This window comes from Epinephelus moara, chromosome 4, assembly GCF_006386435.1.
Source record: "Epinephelus moara isolate mb chromosome 4, YSFRI_EMoa_1.0, whole genome shotgun sequence".
Taxonomy (NCBI): domain Eukaryota; kingdom Metazoa; phylum Chordata; class Actinopteri; order Perciformes; family Serranidae; genus Epinephelus; species Epinephelus moara.
In genome coordinates, this window is record NC_065509.1 from 40,423,783 (window position 1) to 40,446,973 (window position 23,191).

The 23,191-nt window shown below is 39.6% G+C and overlaps 1 long non-coding RNA gene across 1 annotated transcript in view; it reads right to left on the bottom strand.

Annotated features, from left to right (window-relative positions):
• Positions 1-23,191, bottom strand: part of LOC126389259 (uncharacterized) — a 52,261-nt gene that overhangs the window by 9,394 nt on the left and 19,676 nt on the right. The window lies entirely within an intron of this gene.

The following is a 23,191-nucleotide window of genomic DNA, read 5'->3' on the forward strand; positions in this document are numbered from 1 at the left end:
TACTGAACTTATGTTTAGAATTTATTTTAATTTGTTTGCAACAGAGTATTAATAGCCCCATTATCAGCCTATAAGCACTAGGACTATGAACTGTACAAATATGAATTAGTTTGATTGTCAGAAGTGTTTCATAAACACACAGAGCTGCATTCAGTCACTGACAGTTAAACTGTTGTAAGGGCATGTTGCTCTGTGTAATATAAATTCGAGGGCTTACACTCCCTATAGTTTTGTTTTTACAACAGTTAAACCCCACCCTCTTTAATAACAGCCGTTACTATCCAGCTGAAAAGAGTTCAGGGAAACCACCACACCCGTCCCATCACAATACGTCACTGCAAAGCCACATTTTGGCAGGATAATGAATCTTTTTATGATTGATTTATCTGCTCATTATTTCCTTTTGTCAATAAAAAGTCAGAAAACATTGAAACATGTCCTGTGCAATTTCCAAGAGCCCAGAGTGTCTTCAGATGTTATGTTTTATCCCAGTGGTTCCCAACTGGTCCAGTCAAGGGGTCCAGATTTGGCCTTAGTCATTAGTTCAAGGTCCACACAGTTTAAATTATTCAGCGTCCTACTTGTGTTTGGCCATGTCATCAAGTTAGATCGTTGTCTGTTAAGTAGTTATATGTTATTCACTCACTCTACAGCAGGAAACAGCTTGTCAAAATAAAAGCTCTGCGGCGGATATTCACTGTCCTTCAAAATAAAGCGTGTTGTTTTTTTGTTTTGTTTTTTTACAAACTTGACACATTCGCGACTCACTTGTGGTCCATTCAGAATGGACCCATGACCCACCAGTTGGGAACCACTGATTTATCCAACCAACAGTCAAAAAATCCAAAGCTGTTCAGTTCATAATCATGTCAAACAAATCAAATTCTCAGATTAAAAAAAACACTAATTATTAATTAAAATAATGATTCAATTGTCCAAATAGTTGTTTATTATTTTTCTGTTTATGTTCAATACAAGATGTACTCAGGATGTGAACTTGAGTGGATGTAGCCACCTCAATCAACACTGTGTCTCTGCAGCTCCTGCCAGGTTTAATCAATCCATAATAAAAGTATATGAATAACTGTGTAAAGAACTGTTGCTGGAACTGGAAAGCCCCAAACTAAGGGTGCTGTCAGACCTAGAGTTATCTCCTTTGGTCTGAATCAGGGACTAATTTTGTTACAAAGTTGAATCATTGCCTAAAGTTGGTTTGTGTTCTCACAGAAGTATTTACAAGGTGGATCGGATCAAGGTCAGAACATGTTCTCATCACAAATGAACTGCACCAGACTTCTTTTGTACCCAGACCAAGACCACCTCTTCAAGAAGGTCTTGATACGGTTGTTTCGGTGCGCACTCAAGTGCGATAGCTGTGTTCACACCTGCCCAAACGAACCGCGCAAACAAACTTGAGTTCCATTGAACTGAACCAAACGGCAGCTATGAAAGCACCCTGAGTGCTTATGTACTGTCACCACCGATTTTGAACTAGTTGAGCTGTGATGCTTTTGCTCTGTCCTGTCTGAAGAAGAATACAACTTAAGTTGATCAAATTAATTTTGAAATGATTTGAAGGATGAGAGAACATTGCAGTTTGTTTTTCATGAGAATGTGCCTTTTATTATGTTAGAAACTTGAAATGTTGGGGGTTGTTTGTCATGCAGGAGTTGGCAGTGATAAATTTGTTTTTAAGACTTGGCCTTGGGACACAATCGACTTGTTTTGGATTTGCAGTATATTAGACATGCCGTTTTTTTCATAGCTTATTTTCTCTCATATTCTCTCAGATATAAAGTGGTAGCCATGTGTTTTATAGCTTATATAGATCTATAATACAAAGCATATAAAAAAGGAATTATGGCTTTGTTTGGCCGCAGGGAAAACATTGTAAAAGTGATTTTTAAAACACTGTGTACCTCATCAATTCCTGAAACTCATCATACAGTTCTTCTACAGTATAGATCTGTAGTGTCAGAGTGTTCAGTCAAGGATTTAACACACAATTCTTGAAAACTTTCCATATTCTGTAGGTGTGTTTTGTTTACAAGGTTCAATGTCAGTTTGGCACAAGTGTACCTATTCACAGATGCCTGATGTGATGAAGGTAATGAGTCACTGGGGATAGGCAGCCTTTGTCTAAAATCCTGATGTGAAAAAAGTTAGCTTTTTATAATAAAACAGGACTTTAATTATGATACGTAAACAAAAAAAGAGAAAACTATATGTTCTCATTATGTTGTTTTAATAAAATGCACTGAGATAAACTGCATCAGTGCCTCTCTTATCAAACAGTCCTTCTTGAACCACACTGTAATCTGCAAACACAAATACTGACTCAAGTATTCATTTACTCTCTACCCTTTTGTGTTGCAGATGCTTATCAGTGCATTGATGTTATTTAAGGGGGGAAATGGAGGTGTCATCACCTTTTAAATTACCGTTGTTTGAATTCCCAACCTGCACATACAAGAATATATATTGGACGTTCTGCTGTTCTGTTCCTGTTTCGGGGAATGTTTGATCGCATAGATGTTTGTGATACATAGATTTAAAAGTTGAATCCAAGGTTTTAAGGCGAGCATGGCTAACATCACATCATAAGCTCTGCTGTTCTGTCATTACCTCAACCAAGGACGGCATGTTTTCGACTCGCTCGCTTGTTTGTCAGAGGGATTATGTTAAAGCTACTGGCCCATTTCTAAGAAAACTTGGTGGAAGGGTGAAGCATGGGCCAAGGAAGAACCCATAAAATTTTAAAGTGGATCTGAATTCATGGGGCAGATACACAAATTATTTTTCACTTGTTTCGTTAGCAATGCGAGATAGGGCATTTGGCCTTGGCAGAGGTCTGCCATATTTCATATATTTGGGGATTTAGGACACACTCACATTGGAATTTAGTAAAATGTTGTCTTACAGTTACTTTACATTTCAAATTACAAACAGAATCGCTATGTATTTAAGTTAAAGATTGTAGGCAGTCTTCCCTTCCCTCTACAACACAGTTAGTACATTTATGTGCAAAGTTAAGTCAAAGTTACAGTTATAGACCGATTGCTGTCCTTGTCCCAGTATACAAGCATGGAAGGGGAATTGATTTATTAACCAAAGTATGTCCGACTCTGCTATGATAGGTGGAGATATGCCCCCTACAGCTTGCTGGCATTGGACCTTTTTCTGGTTGACCTATTACATCAAAGACCAAACAATCAACAAACAAGTAAGCTACAGTTAGTTAGCAGTAAACTGGCAACATGGTGGACAACTTTACAGCTCTGTACATTTCGTAGGTGCTGTACACTTTACTTTTTCTCCTCTTCTATATAAACAGTGTTGTCCGAACTAGTTTTTTCCAGCTTCGTCTCCTGGCCAAAGTTAAAATGTTTTTAAGTCACCGCAACCTTGAAATGGCCATCCATGCTCTTATAAGTTCTAGACTGGATTACTGTAATGCTCTCTATGTTGGTGTCTCCCAGGCTTCTCTTGGTCGCCTCCAGCTGGTGCAAAATGCTGCGGCCCGTCTTTTAACCAGCACTAACAGACGAGAGCACATCACTCCTGTTCTTAAATCCCTTCACTGGCTTCCCGTCCAGTACAGGATTGATTTTAAAATTTTGATGTTTGTTTTTAAAGCTCTTCATGGTCTCGCCCCAGTGTACTTAACTGAGCTTTTAACTGTTCGGGAACCTGGTAGAGCGCTAAGATCGTCAAACCAACTTTTGCTGGAAGTGCCCAGGTCAAAATACAAACACTGGGGTGATCAAGCCTTTTCCATTGCTGCTCCCAGGCTTTGGAATAAGCTCCCTGTTGAAATGCGTCTCATTTCTGACCTGGGCCTTTTCAAATCTAGACTGAAGACATATTTATTTAGGATGGCTTTTAATACCCAGTAGTGTGGTGACTCTTTTACTTTTACTCTGTTTTACTTTATTTTATTGTATTTTATTGCTCCTATTGTTTTTATTATTTTCATTGCTTTTATTGTTTTTATTATTGTTATTGCCTCTATTTATTTTTAATTGTTTTATTTATTGCTTCTTTTGCACCTATTGTAAAGCACTTTGGTTCACCGAAAGGGTTGTTGTAAAGGGCTGTATAAATAAAGACCGAAAGGGTTGTTGTAAAGGGCTGTATAAATAAAGAACATTTACATTTACATTTACATTCTTCTGTTATGCATTTAATGCTGTTCAACTACCGGAGTGGAAACTGTGAGCATGTGCAGAGTGCTTAGGCCAGTTTGGGTCAGACTGACTATATACATGCAGGAGGAATTCGACTCCCATTATCTGGATACATAAGTCCGACTTTGAGAAATTCGATTCGGCACAATTTCAGTCAGACAAACATAATAACATGTATTTTAAAAGTCTGGTTTTAGTCATAAGACTGTATTTAATACTAATGGGAGTTCTTGGGGTGAAGTGAAGTTGAATCTGGTGTTTTATAAAGTTGTAACTTTCCAAAATCAATGAAATTAGGCATTATCAGGTCAAACCCACCACCCAAATGTGAAGACTTGTAGCTTCTAAGTTTTTAACTTCAGTTCAGACAAAACAGATGACGACACCTCAGCCTGAGAGGACGAAGGACTTGTGCTCTGATAACTGGAGTGCTGGTGAGAACAGACCTAACAGGGCGGAAAGACCCGTTTTTCTTCACTCTTGAGTTTCAAGATGAGCGAGATTCATGGAAATCCCAACCTGCCTCCCAAGGTGAGGAAAGATATGTTGCGTCTATGCAACCTGATCACCTGACCACTGTTTAAAACGTCTTGACATTGCTCACAATGGTGACAACTTGCTCTAGAGTTTAACCATAGTGGGATTATAAAAAGCTGGATATCAGTAGTTTGTGCTCCAAGCACACTCTGAAGTATTGCATGGGTGCAGAATCCGCCCACCTCACCGAGTTGAAGTTGACTAATGGAAGATGGAAATGAAGTGTAATGAGCTGACAATTCAGGCAACTCTTAAATATCCAATAATCACCCGATTTATCTGAAGTCTCATGAAACCGCACTCCATCATGAGACACAAACGGACATTCATTATGCTTTGAAATGTCTTGAAATCAATGGACCACTTGCCTAATGTTGTCTTTAATAACGCAGTTGACTAAACAAGCAGCAAATATCCAATATTTGATAAAACATTAGATAATATTAGACTCTTTCAAACTATGATTTTACTTCTACATTGTTCTAAAGAAGAGCTGCGATAGCTTTACAGCTCATTTAACTGCACTTTTTATCCTGGTACTCTTTCATTGTCCTTGTGGCTGTACCCAGATGATAGAGGACCCTGCCTAGCAAGAGAAAATACAAAATATTGATGAGCATTTCAAGGTGAGTGAGGATCCTTAGATGTCGTCTGTACTCTGCTTTAGTCAATAACAAGACTGCCTCTCTGTAAACTTGTGGAGGAGATAAGAGTGTAGTGATTAGAAGTTTTGGGGCTGCCTTTATCTCCTGCTCTTATCATCTTCTTCCTCTCCTTCATTCTCCTCATCCCCACCTACCACTTTCACTGAGAGTGCTACAAAAGAAAAGTGGTGTTATATCTTAAAGTGGAGACACACAACCTTCAGAGTGGTATTACTGTTGGTGCCGCTGTTGCAAAGACAACCAGACTGCTAACTGCTTTCCTTAAAGCCTAGCAACTACCAACAACACAGGACACAATGCATTTTGTTTTCCACAGATACATCAATTGTATCCTGCTGCTGGGGAAAGTAACTGCAAAGAACTTTCACTGATACTCTGTAGTAACTGAGGAAAGGTATCGATAGCTACCAGGGACAACAAAGCGCTGCCCTCTTGTTTTAGTTGCACAATGGTTGATGCACTTTCTTTGTGTTGTAAATTGAGCCTTCATTTTCCCAAGAGGTCGTAGGCAGTGGCCGACAGAACGCATCATGAAAGTGTGGTTTATAGGGAACCAGTCTAAACGCTGATGGTGTCATTATTCTATAGCCTTTCCACTGCAGCGACATACCGGATTCAAGGTATACCATGACATAAAAGTTGATGGTTATCATACCGAGTACATTTGCTTATCTACCATATTGAACAAAAAAAAAGCATCTGGACGTTAAATCTCCCCTTTATCTGGGTTATTTTCTGAGTGGAGACTATCTTCACATACTTTTATTAACAAAATGGTTTCCAGTTACAGTAATAAAAGGTTTGTTCAACCAACAATAACCCTTCCGTTTTCATTCCTTTAACCGTCATTCTGAATGATAATAACATAAATTTCTTTAATACTGTGATACCCTGAATCCGCAATATTTTGTGAGACAGTTATCATACCATGCAAGTCTCAGCCATATTGCACTGTGCAATCAACATTTCTTCATGGTAAGTTCAAGCAAAAAAACACTATTTCCACTTTATCTTTGTGTGTAGATGTTAGCATGCGTTTCCCTCTAGGCCCCCACACTTCCCCACACAATTCAATTCTAAATAGAGGAGTGTTTGGGACGTCTTGCAGTCATGATAGAAGCTCACTTTAGTTTAGTTTGGTGTAGTTTAATTGATTTATAAAAGGACAGTGTGCAATGACATTAATCATTTACAAGAAATGCAAACATGGTTGCACCAGATTTAGAGAAATGCTAATTTCCATCTGTAGTCCTACACATAACAGGTAGACGCAATAAATAATAATAATATTCAAGGTGCAAGGCAGACTACAGTAAATCCATGTGCCTGACATAATAGAAGTAAGTAAACCCTGCAAAGTACAAAATACAACATAAAAAACACAGTAGCTACCTTGTAAAGGGACCAGGTTACCAGTACAGGTGCCGTACATTATAAAAACAGTAAGTGCACACTGCACTAGTGTTTGTTATCTTGTGCGTACAAAGAGTGTTACAGCATTTCTAGCTGTCGACATTATCAAAAGATTTTTATCATGAAGAGTTGATATTTTAATGAAATCTAACAAATGTTTGAAATAATTTTCTGAGTAGTAACATTACTTTCCATTGCACTTTTCAGAGCAGTAACAGTGTGATTTAATAGAAGTAATTAAAGAAAGAGAAGCAGTTAATTTTTTCATGTTGCATTTGGTGTTGTATACAGTCTCTGGTTTAGGTTGGGCTTTCCACATTCTGCACTGTGGACCACCAAGTGCAGTGACTTGTTTTTGCCACCAGAGAGCATCATTGACCAGGAAGCCAGGGAGGATTTGTTGAACGTGACATTATTCAAGTTTATTTTAATAATTACTTCTACAATATTAAACATGTACGTCTATGAAAAATTATAAAAGAGGTTATTGTATTTAAGTTCCACTTGATTTTAATTACTTGGATTGCTTTTTAGCTTTTACACATTTAAACTGAACTTCATTTCTGATCTCGTCACAATTTGTATCTTGTTTCTGTCTTGTTCTGTCTTGTCTTTTCAGACCTTTTGGTGCTATATAATGTGCTTTAATAAAAAAAAAATGTTGCTCTTTGAAAAAAAAAAAAGATTAAATATGTTGTGGCTCAAAATTAAACAGGACTCACCAAGGAAAAAACACAGTAACAGGTTGTGACAAAATGCTGCAGAGGAGGTCTTGTCCAAAAGGGGCTGATAGTGAAAACAGAGCAATTCAAGTCATAGGACCAGAGATCAGCATGAGATGCAGCTTTTTCCGGCAGGTTTAGAGGAGACATGTCACATGATTTGTGGTTCCTGGGATAAAAACACTGAAGCACCCAATAAATGAAACAACCTGTTTCATGCAGAAAAACTGCAGAACCTCTGGAGTCACCTCTGTGCTGAGTGTTGACTGTCCTCTGAATGCATGCAACCTGCCAGCTTAATCAGGTAAGAAAAAAAAAAAAGGACAGAGCGCTGAGGAGACCCAAGTTGTCTGCAGAGAGGTGAGGAAAGCAGAGGTGATTATAGTCTCTTTCACGGCTTGTTGCCTCTCCCAAATTACATTTACAGGGGAATGGCACCAGTGTTGATTGGTACACGATGGAAAACTCCTCGCACAGGACGAAGGGAGCAAATATACACTCCATCTCACTTCCAGTCTGCATATTTTCTATTATTGCCAAATCCCAAGATGACTTTTTTTTTAATCGAGAATGGAGATGAGACGTCGTGTTTCTTGCTCTGGAGGTGATGCAAGAATTATTCTAATGTGATCCAAACTTCATCTCCACCAACTTCAACTTGAGAATGAAGAATGTCTTTGCCATGTTTTTAACTTTCCCAGCTGCTTACCAAAAGCACTCTGCCCATATGTTAAGGTATTTATCCATGTATATACTGTAACAAGATCAATAGCACTGATTATTGCTGTAAGTACCAAGCTTGGTTCCTGGACTAAAGAAGCTGACAAATTTGATTCACAGTAGACAAGTAATTTATTATGTTTTATTTGTATACTTCTCATCTGTTCTGATATGCTAGTATGCATATTCACCTGTAAAGAATAATCTACAGTACTTTATATGTATTGAACAGTGTGCTGTTGTGGCACTGACAGAATGAACATCGTGTACCAACATTCAGAAAGGTCTTATTTACGCTGCTTACTTGGCATACAGTGATGTTTTTTAATTTATTAGGGGCAGGGTTAAATAATGTACAGAGAATACTGTTTGGACCTTATCTTTTAATTTGATCACTTAAAAACGTTTAATACTGTTTGACAAACTGGATGGCAAAACGTGGCATGACTGTTTCTCCAAGATGGAGAGTAGTTTGACATCATTATAGTCCCACCGGGGGTGGGTCAGATAACTTTGAAATGTAGTCAGTGAATACAAAATACATGACAGTTTCTCTAATTACTATGGAAAAAAATGAATGTAATTTAATCTCAATACTTTTGAATTACTTTTAGATTATTTCAAAATCAAAGAAAAGGAAAAAAGCCTGCACACTGTTTCAAGTCACAACTGTGGTTTATTAGGACAACGTTTCGATCCCTTCTGGATCTTCGTCAGGTCAAAAGGTAGGTCAAAAGGGATCGAAACGTTGTCCTAATAAACCACAGTTGTGACTTGGAGCAGTGTGCAGGCTTTTTTCCTTTTCTTTGATGCTTGTTGACAGCCTTGCACCTACCGGTGATGTGCGTATATCTCCTCCTCCTCTACTTATTTCAGAATCAAACATTAAATACTGCTCCTTAAAAATGGACACAGCCACAAAGAGTTGAGTTCCACAAACATTTTCAATGCAAACTAAATGCATATCCACCAGTTGCAGTAGTTTATATCAAATTACCCTCACAAATGCAATACTGGCACAAAGTACAGGTGTACTGTGTGTATTCTACAACATGTGGGATGTTGTTTCTTTTGTTGCTGCTGTTTTTTATCAAAGGCCACATGGAGGACTTTGTTCTTAAAACCCAAGTTTCATAATGATTAAACTGCCACATTTTAAAGATGTAATTAAGTCATTCTTGTATCCTTGACATCGTAACTCTAACTACACATTTTTTCAAATGTAATCTTGGCTGATTATAGTTATGTATTGTAATCTGATTACCTAATCCCACAATCCCTTACTACCCAACCCTAGTGCGACAAACATTGGGCCCTATTTAAATGGTCTGTAGCTGATGGTCTTAAGTGCGTAGAGCGAGTGCATTTAGGATGAGTCCAACTCAACTTTTGCTCGTCAAACAGGGCATGATCTGGGTGTAAAGTGAGGCGCAAGGGTCAGAGGGGTCTACCCCTTTAATTAATCTTGGGTGTTTTTTGGTTGCAACATTAAATCAACCAGAGCATCATCTCCCATCCCCTTGAAAGCAGTTGCAGGCACTGCTATTTACATGGTGGATCCAGGCAATTGGAGAAGCGAGTGGTTTTGTGCTGAGTGTAATGCAGTAACAGCAGTAATGTTACTGCAGCAAATATCGTGGATAAGCAGCAAAACTAAAAACTGTAGTTATAAACATGACAGAGGAAACAGTACTAAACTTTTATCTTCTGAATTTATGCTGCCCCTCGTGTGTAAGTGTGCACAGCATCTCTCTTAATTGGGAGTCAAACAGCAGCTCTGCAGCTCTGCTCTGATCTCTGCTATGTTCACATCCTAGAGAATGTAACTGATATTTTCCTCATTAATGATGTATTATTTCACCCACCCACAACCCACCCAGGCGTTCCTGTGTGTGTAACAAGCAGAGTGTATGTGTGTTTGTGACCTTGCCATGAAGGCACATTCTACTATCAAAATAATGAGCCCTTGAAATAGCAGGAAAACAACCGCACCAGATTTTTGTTGGTTGGTGGTGCAGTCACTTTCTGTTGCCTCATAATAGCAATACCCCAACAATGCACCTGACCACACCGCAATTTCACATCTACATACCCATGCTGGCACAGATGGATGCACCAACGTGAATGCTGGCATGACAGCTGCATTGGTCTGAAACTAGCAATGACAGTGACACTGTCGGTGTAAGATAGGGCCCCCGGAGCAGTGATACTCCCACTGGGAATTTCTTTTTGTACTATGAATTTAAATAAAGGTACCAGAGTGCACAAAAAAGGATTCAAATAGAGCTTGTGTATCAAATAAAGTGCCAGGGAGGATCCCATGGACCCCCAGATGGAGGTCTGAGCTAATTATTTATATATTAATTATCAAAGTTTGTTTATGAGCTGGCCCCTGGGCTTCTGATATTTTTGCAAAATGTGTCCCCCCAAGCAAACAAGTTGAGGATCCCTGCCCTTGAGCATTTTTTTTTTTTTTGTTAGACATAATATAATTCTATCAGAGATGACTAGGGTTGGGTCGGTTCTCGGTAATACCAATTCGATTCGGTACTCCGTCTTGGACCGGGTTTTGTTTTTTTAGACCGACCAGACCGCATACGTCATTTTACAGTGGAACGTACGTGGAGCACACTCCGCAGAGGTCCGCCCAGACTAAAAGCGGATGTCCGCAAGCCCTGCGCGCGCAAAGCTCAGATTTTACGACCGCTCCGCGCACCAGTGTCACACAAAAGACTGCTCGGCATGTATTTTTCACATCGCGGGGATTTTTCACTGACATTTTTACAGGGAACTACAACGCGGAAGTGCACTCGACTATGGAAGCCTGAATGACTGCGGACATTCCTTGCGGAGTCCGCTCCGCTTATAGTACGCCCGAGTCTGTGAGCACCTATGTCTGCGTCTTCGCCAAACGCACAGCGAGCAGGAGAGAGAGGGGGGTGGGGGTGGGGCGGGGACTGAGCTAGGTAGGGATGTCCCAATCCGATATTCGGATCGGTATCGGCCGCCGATACTAGCAAAAAACGGGCATCGGATCGGACTGCATGGAAAAATGCCGATCCAGTTTTTCACGGAATCCGCTCCAGGTTTTCCGGCCAGCCCAGCGCTCCGCGAGTCAAGCAGTCTATTCCAGTGATCCGCTCCAGCTCTTACTATCAATCCACCAGGCCAGCATACAGACGGCAAACACACACGGAGGATAGGAAGAGTAGCGGTCAACTTAGTTAACTGGCTATTTGTTTTCTGCTCTGGTTTTTTGAGAGTGATATTTTGATTTGGTTTACACTCTTATTGTTTAAGTAATGAGCACTGATGGCACTGTTTTGGGCACAATTGGTGAAATTGGAGCCATGGATGGACTACAAAACACTACTAAAATAACTGAAAAGGAAAGGCTGCATTGTTTGTTAAATGCCAATAATGTCTTGTGGTGTTAATCTTTTTTTTATTTATTAGGGGAGCAAAGCACAAGTGTGTGGAGTCTTGCTGCTATTTTAATTTCATTGTTAGACATTTTAAAGATTTCTTGTGTTGATCTATTTTCTATTTATTAAGGGGCCAAAGCAGCCAAAGCAAACCAGCTATATTTTTTATTTAATGTTAATGTTCAAATTTAAAGTTTGTTTATTTAACCCTGTTAACAATAAACAGGTCAGTTTCTTATACCAACTATTGTGGATCATTCTAACTAACCCGATTAAGTAGCTGTTCTTGTTAGAGTAATATTGCTTGATCAAACCTTTTCTAACATGACTGACAACAAAATAAGTGAATATGTATAATACGCGCTTGGATCGGATTGGTATCGGTATCGGCCAAAACTCAAGGCTGTAATATCGGTATCGGATCGGAAGTGAAAAAGCTGGATCGGGACATCCCTAGAGCTAGGGGGTGCGAGCGCGCATGCGCCCAGGCCTCTAGCCTGGAGTTTGTTTAACAGTGATGGGGAGTCGATAATGGCGGACAATTTAGTCTCGAAGAAATCCAAAACTGCGCCAATATGGCAATAGTTTGGCTTTGAGCCAGACGAAGGAGGGAACCCTTGTTTGCACTGATTGAGTAAGCTAAACCTGCAAATTTATTTGTAAGGAATAAAAGAAACTTACTGTCACTCTGTTGTCCTATGGTCATTTTTTATTTTAAATGAGTCAATTGCGCCCCCAAGTGGTGAAAATCCGATATTACCGACTTGATGCGGTTTTTCACAAAAAAACGGACCGTTTTTTGTTTGTTTGTTTTTTTCCTTATACCGACCCAACCCTAGAGATGACAGGAAATGGGGGGAGAGAGACAGATGAGGCAAGACATGCAAGAAAGTCCCCATCAGGCCACAAGAGCCCCAAACTGGGCGGTGGTTCAAGGACTAGTTGATGTCTCCATGCTCTATGCTGTTACGCTGTTTTAAGTGCATTATGTATCAAGGAGATTTGTCTCTTTCTCCTTTAAATCCTATTTTCTGAGGTCAATGACCAGGTTAATATGATTGAATAAGGCCATTGTAAGGTCAAGTGTTACCAACAACGCATTCCATTTTCAGTTAATGGAGGCAGGAGTCTGGACGATGAGCACACTTCTGACTACAGTTTGGCAGCTTGTGGTCCCACTCATCTCTGTATTTTAAACTTGTTATTTGTGACAAGGACAAAAGCTGCCTCGCCCCATAAATGCCACGACTTTACACTGCCTCCATTTCTTTGTTTGCTCTCCCACAGACAGAGACAGACAGAGAGGGGGGCGAGGGACGACTCGGGAAAGAAAAGCTCATGGATAAAGCACTTGTCATCCAGAGGGATATTATTTCAAGTTGTCAAAATCCCAATGTTCTGTGAAGGGACAATTCTATATTTCACAGAAGTTTTGACAGAGGAAGCCAACAGGCATTTTATGTTTGCTGTCAAAAACAGTTTTATCACCAGTCTCTTGCATCAGCTCCACTTTCTGTCTTTATTTTTTTTTTCTCAGATACAGCTGACAGATCTGAAATGTCTATATTCTCGCCAAGGAAGGAACTGTGCTCAGTAACATAATTGTAAATAGAAATTAAGGTTACACCATTTTTCTGATAATTTATTTAAGAAAACTAACAACTTGAGGTTTAGTTGTACAAGTAGTTTTCTGATACAGAAATAAAGTCAATGTTAGCGATAAATCAGAAGTGCTAAACAGCTGAAATTGGAGCTTTGAGGTTCTCACATAACAGCTTTATGCTAGAAACAGTTACTGTCTGGTTTGACCTGATGCAGCAGATGGGTGGGTTTGGTTTCACAGCATCAGCACAATTCACATGGTGTCAAACAGTGTAAGAAAAGCTGTCAGTCATGGAGGTGTACACTGAAGCGCCTTTCATAAACCTTGCTCTAATTCTGTTAATACTCTGGCAAACTCTGTGTCGTCTCAACTGGGTCAAACTCCAACACGTTAGCTTGTTAAAGGCTCAGTTTACCCAAATCCCCAAATAATATTTCTCACTTACAACAGAACTACGCAGCTAGTTTGTTTCATGTGCCAAGATGTTGCACTGTTTCTCATATTTTGCCACCACCCAAATACAATGGATGTACATTAATCTTTCTGTAGCTCACAGTCTTGTTTCTATTCAGAGACAATGTTTCTGTTACTCTAGATAATTCACAGGTTACATGGTGAGCTGTTTTCAATGGTACTTTCTTTTTCGTAGAAAGCAGATTGTAGAGAAGAATGGGCCTTTGTGTTGAGGCATTGACTATGAATCATAAGGGGGGGGGTTTTTTGTTTTGTTTTTTTCAAATACAATTCTTATATTTACTTAAAAGGACAGTTCACCCCAAAATAAAAAATCAAACATGCTGTTTATCACTCTAGATTGTTTTGGTGTGAGTTACCAAGTGTTAAAGATATCGTTCAAAGCGACGTGTGGTGCTCAAAGTGCCAAAAAACATACACTAACAAACTCAATGTCTCTTTCCAGAGAACATGACCCGATAGGGGTGTACAATATCACCTTGTTCACGATAATACGGTATAATATCATATGAAAAATTCTTGTCGTGATACTCGCGACATCATACTGTTACCCATGGCAAAAACAAGCATGGCTGAAAGCAAAATTAATAAACTGTGGCGTCCTGAATGTTTTATGAACTGCCCCGGACTTCTCAGACTATTTTAGTGACTTACCGCTCAGAGGGAACTCATTCAGCGGCTCCTCTGGCAGCAGCACAACGTCTCTCCCTCTCCTGTCACTGTTGTCAAGTGATTTTGTCATAAACCTTTGGTATTGTAAACCTACGTGACACTCGCAGCTTGACAAAAAACTTTATATATGTGAATGTGTGATAGTTGTGGTATCATAACAGCCTGTCACAGGTTACAGCGTGATGATTAGAGGAGAAATGGCAGAGCATAAAGGTCCAGGTGGAAAAAAAAACCCAACTCAATCATTTAGGATTTTACTGAAAGAAGGAAATCACCTGTTGATTTATATATAGAGATCCCAGGGGACATTTGTTGTATTTTGGAGCTGTTTAAATGTGTAATTTGTGGTAGATTTTATTTTGTTGAACTATTAATTAGTAGTTACATTAGCAGTTACTGTTGTTGTTCACAAACTAAAGAAATTAGTGAAAATTCTTCTTGAGTTTTTACTAATTTTTCATATCATCATTAATATCATTAGCGCAAAAATACCCTAAAATATTGTGATATTAATCTAGGGCCATATTGCCCACCCACTATGACCCGTTAACTCAAGATAATCCACAGACCTTGTTATGAGCAGTTTCATTTAGGAACTGTTTTCTTTTTAACAACACCTGGCAACTGTATCCCTGAGCAGAAGGAAGAGTGCAACTACTCAGAGTCGAGAGGCTCGAGCTCGTGACAGCATGAGATGCAAACATGAAAGGCGTCCTCCTCAGCTGAGCTGTAAAATCAACTGAGTGGTGCTAGGTGAGCTAGCAGTAGTTGCACACCTCCTTCTACTGCCCACAACAAGGTCTGTGGATTATTTTGAGTAACCTGGTCATGATTTCTGAAAAGAGACATTGCTGATGAGTTTTTTTAAACATATTTTTTGGGCTCTTTGAGCACCACAAGCTGAGTGCCATTTAGTTCCATTATACTGGAAAGATGGCAGACATCTCTATGGTCAATATATCCAACACTCACACCAAAACAATCTAGATTGATAAAATAAAAAGTCACAGTTGTGCAGTAGTGTTAAAAAGTCAGGGGTTTTTGCTCACAAATGACCTTTGAGCAACTACAGACTCCAGCTGCAGGAGCATTTTAACCAGACAACCAGCAAATATAATCTGGGTTTGTCATTACGATACTCATGGAATTAAATTAACAATAGCTGATACAATCTGCCGCTGGCAAAATTTATTGTAAACAGTGAAAGTGACGGCCAGCACCACTAGAAATGAGAAGCTGCTATCTGAATGTTTTACCTCTCTTTGCAAATAAGACAGAAGGAGAGATATCGATTTGTTAACATCAGTTCACCATTTCACCAGCCTCAGTTTCTGAATTCTGCACTCAAATAGTTTTTCACATCTACACACTAATTTGGATGACCCCTTCTCCTTGCTGAACCACAGCCACCCAGCAGTTACCACACCATTTACATAACTGAATGATCCTACAGTCACACAATGCTAATCTTCCTAAACCTGTTGTTGAACACCCCTCTGATCTCTATACGTGGCAACAGAACTTTCAGTGTGTCCATTCTGCACAATATTAATTCTGAGCCATGATTGGACTCGCTAAAGTGGGCTGAAGGGAGCTGCGAGGGACACTCTGTACTGCACCGGGCAGATGGCGTGGAGGAGGCAGAGGGCAGTGACACACACTGACAAACTCACACCCATGTACATGCACAAGTGACACACGAGCAGGCACACACACTCTTTTACATGCATGATGACCCCTCAGAGCCCCCACTATGACACCAAACACAGTGCTTCATCCACTGACTGAAAATGAATGGATCAGTGGATTAGCTAGGGATCACACACGCACACACTATCAGTCGACCACCAGAGGCTCTGACCACATATCAGCCAAAGAATGACAGTCAGATAGGCAGGCTGAGCTGGCTCGGCTCTCTGTTGATGCCTGTGGGGCGACAGTAAGGGGCCTCAACTTTATTCACTGCATACACAAGATCAGCAGCCAGAGAACATGTTGTGTTAATTCATTAAAGTAACACTTAACTCCTGCAGGTCGGCACGGAGATGGGACTCGTTAAGTAGTTGCCAACAGAAAGTATCTGATATTCAAGATGCCCGCTTTTGTTCTCCTGTAAGTAAAACATCAAACACTACTAGATCGTTTACTGCTGTATCATCTCTGCTGTCTCAATTACAACTGTATAGATGCTACATGTAGTAGGGCTGGGCGATGCAACTTTAAAAAAATACTTTTTTTAGGCTATATCGCGATACACGATATATCTTGATATTTTTAAATCTCCACTAAACTACTGTAGACTACTAAAATACAATATTTTTAAATGAACTACGGTGATAATGAAGCTAAATAACGTAACTACTGTCATATAATATTTTTTAATTTAAATAAACACAAGAAGTTTGTGCTCTAGAGAAAAGATCAGCACTCAGTGAATAACCTCCTAAGCCCTATGATAAGCTAATATGGCAAGGCTTAACTATACAGACCAGTGAGCAGTGATAACTAACATGTCTTTGGGGTCATCGGGTGGGAACCTCCTTTCACCAGTGTTTCGTCTAGTTGGTCCCACGACACCTCCAGGAGGCTAGACAGTGATCTCTGGCGTCCCAGAGACACTCCCCTAATGCCAGGTCTCACTGCTCCCCACACCAACCCAATAACCTCCTTTACCTTACTTACACATGGCTTTCTCAGCCCAAACAGCACCGCCACCTTCAACACACCCAGGCTCCGTACATGTGAGCTCCAGGTAGAGACAGCGCTGATACTACCTTTCCTAGCACATTCACCATACTCTATTTCCCATGCTACATATCATAACTCCAATATAAGATAAAGATAAAGGAGATAGATAAACTCACAGGATCAGCAAACACACTCATCTTGCAGCATGGTCTCAAACAAAAGGGATTCAAATAGGCCACTCCCACACTTAAATAACCTTCCTCTTCCTGGATTTTCTCCTGAGAGGAAGTGGATCTCTCCACCTGATCTCAAGGAGTTATGTACTCTGCTTAGTAGTTCCCTCTGCTGGCCCCCAAAGTAATAGTAGTTAAATAAAGTACTGTTACAGTAAAGTTCAATAAAATACAGTTATAATCAAGTTAAAGTATTTTCATTATTCAACAAGTCAAGGAGAAATCACTGGTGCTTTTATTTTAAACTTTAAGCTTCCTGTCAACAGTTGTTGTTAGCAGTTAGCAGAAAGAAACTGTTACCGCAGCGCCTTTAAACATGCAGATTTATTCACTGTAAGCTGGTAACAAACTTACAGCTCCCCAGTTCATATATTGATAGTATTTGCAAGTCACATTGGAGCTCCATGGTCCCAAACTGTGACTGCAAGTTGCGCTTTAGAGCCCTGCAGGTACTAAAACACACACCTCACCTGCTCACATTACCGTCAAACTCATTAAGTTAAACTGTTCCAGCGCTGCCATTAAGCATTGATGACTTACTCACTGGAAACTAGAAATAAACAGCTCTCTAGTTCATATATCAATATATGTGCAAGTCAGACTGATGCTCTGTGACTGCAAAATGGTAGCGGTCTGGAGCAGTGATATGAAACACACCTCACCTTGCCTGCTCACACAGAGGAGAGAATGATCTGAATGGAAAAGGTGTGTATGAGGTATCATGGTTGTGAATCTCTTTTTTGCTTGTGTGTGTCTGTGCGAGGGAGAGAGTCGTCGGAGAGAGTGATAAAACCGAAATGCTGAAGTGTCTTATGCCAGTGACTTTGAAAAATGGTGTGACAATTTATACTGTTCGGGACACAGTCATTTTATATGTATTGCATGTAGAATAAGCCGCGATACATCAATAAAGGCTAGAAAATGGTGGTAACATATATTACACTGTTTATTAGTATCAAAATGCTGTATGTAGCCCATTTAAAACAAAAGTTCATGAAGCTGGTTGCAGTCCATTCATGCTCTCTATATTGAAATACACAAGCAAATGTCAGCGTTAGTACAAGACTAGAATCGACACTTGCTCATGAGGTTTACTGACGTCTAAGCGCTGATGTCTGTAAAATGAACAAAGACTCCTTAAAACAGTCCAGTGTCTCTCCTCCAATGTCAGAGATGCATGATGGGAAATACAGGAGTCGTCCATCTCCCTTTCATCCAAAATCAGTCATTTTTCTTAGTTCATTCTTGTTTCTATTTCCAACAGAAAAAGCTTTTTGGCCTTCTGTGTTTTGCTGGGTCAACATTAATGCGATGACAATTGCTAATGGAATCTGCAGCACATTTACTTTAATTACAGCCGCCACTTAATGTCTCTGTTTCCTTCTAACTGTCATCTTCCTTTGAATTTGTTACGACCAGTTGTTCTTCAGTTAAACTTTCCTGCCCAAAGTCTACCCAGTGATATTGTTTTGTTATTAATAAAAGCTCTGGATGTTGCCTATGCTGGTCTTTCCATCTCCCTGCCTGCTTTGATGGATCACATCAACTGTTATTTTAGTATAGAATTTTTAAAAAAGGAGAGTTGTTCCCCGGCTTTAAGCTCACCTCTGACAAAAGAGACTGTCGATCTGAAGCAATCTGCGAGCCGTTAAGAGTAAACTGCCTCGTGGAAAGACAGATGAAGACAGAGAGACGGGCATGCAGGAGAAAAGAGACAAAAAGAAAGATTAAGTTGCTCATCTGCTCAGAGAGCTGACAAAGTGGCGTGGATGTTTCTTCTAGTTTGATGAACATGCTTTTCATAATTTGCCACAAGCACTCAGAGTCACCAATAATAAGGAGCGGTCCAAAAAGCCCCTGCTCTCAGCTCATTAGCACATAATGGCGACAAAATTAAAATTAAACAACTAAAAGGTCTGCACACAACTTGCATAAAACATAATATGCTCTGACATTTCAAGCTGGGCACTTCTGAAAGTCAAACACCAAACCAAACACAGCCGTAGATTAAAACGAAGAGGTAGTTTGAGCCAAACCACATCACCACACTACATTACTGTAGTACTTACTGTGCTAAATTGTGTTGGCATTTTGGCCAGCACTCTCCAAAAACAGATTTAGACTTGATAAGACCATCTAAGTTAGATAGGTCAAATAAAAAACGGAATTTCAATCATTTTTCCACATAACCAATCTTGCCACAATATACCGTAACATGAATATAATATTTTACAACCAGGTTTAAACATTAATGGGTTTTTTTGTTTGTTTGTTTTTTTCCACCACTTTTCTTCGTCGGGCAACTGAGTCAGAAATGTACCTGCCCCTATACAAACTGTTGTATTTATAAGTGGGTTTTGAAACATGACACATTGTGGTCATCAGTTTTGGGAGTACCTGACTCGCCTTAGCGTTCATGTTTTGTACAAGCACTGACGAGACCCGCAGCAGAGGTTGTTAGCAGCCCTTTTAGCCGCCATGCAAGCAAGATGCTGTCAGCTCTTGTTATGGCACTCCAGGAACACTTGGAAACTTGACATGCCTTTGAAAAACTACTCTGTGTAATCCCCTTGCTCTAAAACTGGTGAAAAACTGTGCACTACATAGTGGTAGTTTTTACCCACATGCTCTAACGCTACCCAACTAAACTCCTGTTTCCTGGATAATTAAAATGCCCACTAGCGCTTCAGCTTATAAACTTTGTCTTTACATACATTATGATCTCTGCCAGGCCTGGAGAGGATCATGCGTTTAGGAATGTGCATGCATGGGGACGCATGTATCTGTCTGTCCGCAGCTGATCTTGGGTACTACTGGACCAATCAGCCTAATATTTTTGTGCACATTTATGACTGTATGCTCAGGGACCTCTCGTAGTTGGGGTGATTTACAGTTTCTGGATTTATTGATTGTTTTATACAGTCACTAACTGCTAACCAGCTGCTGGGGCTGCAAGTGATCAACAACTGCTTCAATTTGGAATTTTGTTTCCACTAGGGACAAACATGGTGGTATATCAGTAATGGCATATTCATTTGTTGGCATTTTCACTTTGAAATTGACATTTTACGACATGATGGAAAAGGTCACTTTCTCTGTGCACCTAAAGATGGACATTTTCATACAACTCTAGGAAAAATGGGTAAAATATGTTAAACGTTTGAGACCTGACTTTGTTAAGATAATTACTTGAAGGAACATCCTTAATTTTTAATTTATTACATTTTCTCTCTTTCTCTGCTGTTTTCTCTTCTTTGTCCAGATATTGCATTGTTACAAGCAATTTGTGAAACTAACTAAAGTATTTTATTTACTCTATTTTATTTCATTTTAGCCTTTATCTCTACCTCTGGTTATATATGGTTTTGTTATATCCCCTTTTCCATAGCCATCCTTCGGAAATGGACAGAAATAGATGAGCCAATACAAAAGAATATGCTATATTTGGGTGTAGTTTATTTATTTTTCTTTTTTTTCATCTTTATTTTTTTAATTTCACTCATTTATTTTCTTATTCATTTTTGTAGGTTTTCTCTCTCACTACATTGTCAAAGGACATGTTAACACTGTATTTCAAAAATAAAAAGAAATTGTCATTTTACGCTGGAGTTTAGGAGTTGTCTCTGTCCAGTTTTACACATTGAGGTGAGACACCTGTATACATTTAATCAAACATTACTCTTCTGTCCGTCTGCTCACCAATTCCTGTGATCACATTACCCCTGTCCTCCAGACCCTCCACTGGCTTCCTGTCCCACAAAGTCCTTCTCATCACTCACAAAGCCCTCCATAACCAGAACCCTCCTACCTCACTGACCGGCTCCACCACCACACTCCCTCCCGCAGTCTCCGATCCTGATGTCAACCTACTGAGTCCACCACTCAGGACCAAGCACCTCGGGTGACAGAGCCTTCTCCATAATTGCCCCCTCCCTCTGGAAACCTCTCCCCAAACACTTTCTAGACTGCACCGACCTCTCCCAGCTCAAATCACTCATCAAAACTCATCTTTTCAAAACAGCTTTTAATGTGTGAATGATGTTGTGTGTATTTTACTGTATTCTATTTTATGGTCGTTTTTAACTAATATCAAATGTTTTTGACTACTATGAAAAGCGCTTTATAAATAAGATGTGTTATTATTATCATTTATTTCAGCAATGGTCATTGAAAACATTCAATAATGTCAGCCAGCTGCGGAAATGTCGGTTAACTCATCACTTCTCGAGCAATACAACTACCTCCCGCTGTCTTTTTCAAACACAGCATGCAAAGCAAAAACATTATCAGATTTATGTGGACATTGTGTCTGAGGTTTGTCTCCATAAAGCCTGTCTACTATTCTAACACCTTGATAATATAAACTGCATATTGTCTCCCCTTTATTCCACTACTGTTATACATATACGCTGGACAAACAGCCTGCACTGCACTCCCTGCTCTCCACCCACATGCCCCCAGTTACACCTACCACAGACCTGCCCACTACTGAGTGCAATTTTATAGATTTACATGAGCCAGGAAAAAAAAACACAAAAAAAAAATCACTTCTCTCAGTCATTAAATTCATTTCATGTCTCCTGGTGATGTGAATGCTCTACAAACAGGGCTTTACTGAAAACAGATATGTAGTGTATATTGTACTGTGTATTGCCTTCCTTGTGCATCATTAAGGTTAATCTATTTTATCATAATAATAATACAGCTCTTGAATAAAACAGAAAACCATTAAACCTTAATGGTGCAGTAAGAGAGAAAAGAGGAAAGTTAATGAGAGGGGGAGCTGTCTCATTACCTCCTCCTCACTTTAAATGAAGACAGAAAGTGAATCCCTGCTGAAGACACATGGACATGAGCGTAATAAAAACTACAAACAAGATAAAGATTAAGAAGAAAAGGGGGGTGTAAGAGCCTGAAGAGCTCGAGAACCAATGGTGATGGAGTAAAAAGAGAGATGGTCTTTTGGTAATTTAGCAAGTAGCTAACTACCTGTCTTTGATTTGCCGGTTAGTTTGCCAAGAAAAACACTCTGACAACACTTGTGTCCACAAATATAACAATATGTAATGAGGTTTCTTCCATCTTTGACTAAGTGTAAATAGTACAGTCATTGGTATCCAACAAGTATAATGACCACAAGGCAACCAGGTGCTTCATTATTTTCTACTTTTGCCAGCAACAGAAATCAGTGGTCGGCAGCTACAAGTTCTGCTTCTTGAAATTCAGAAAACTAGCTGTAATTAAAACTGCAGCACCTGCTGTTTCAAAATTACACTCTTGAAATGTATGGTTTGGATTCAAAATGATTGATAGTTACAGAGAGCAATGAGAAAAGGAGAAAAGGTGGTGAGGACAGACATCAAGCTCTTCGATATTCTACCAAAAGCTGAGTGAAATGATTCATATTTTCAATGTCTCTCTGTCTCACTCTTCACTGGGTCTTCTGCTTTCTCAGCTCAGCAGGGAATCACATTAACCAGACGAACCACGTCATATCAAAAAATGAAAAATACGTTTTACAAGGGGAGCGGCACGATTCCAAACTTCTAAGGACATCACTTTTTTTTGATGAAAGTTGTAAAAGCTCATCCAGTGTGAGCACATTTTCAGTTATGGAGAATGGCTGGAGGGTGAGTTAAGTGTTGTGTAATTTTTTTACTCCCCATCTGCAGTTTGAGTCAGTGACTGCCAGCCACATCTGACAGCAAAAGCTCTCACTTCCATCAAAATACATTTTACATAAAACTTAACAAGCTGATTCTGCAAGAATGGAAAAGGGATTTTATTGCAAGAGAGAGGTTCTACAGCTGCTCTTTCTTTTCTCCGTTATCACCAAGAGTGAGATTTATAAT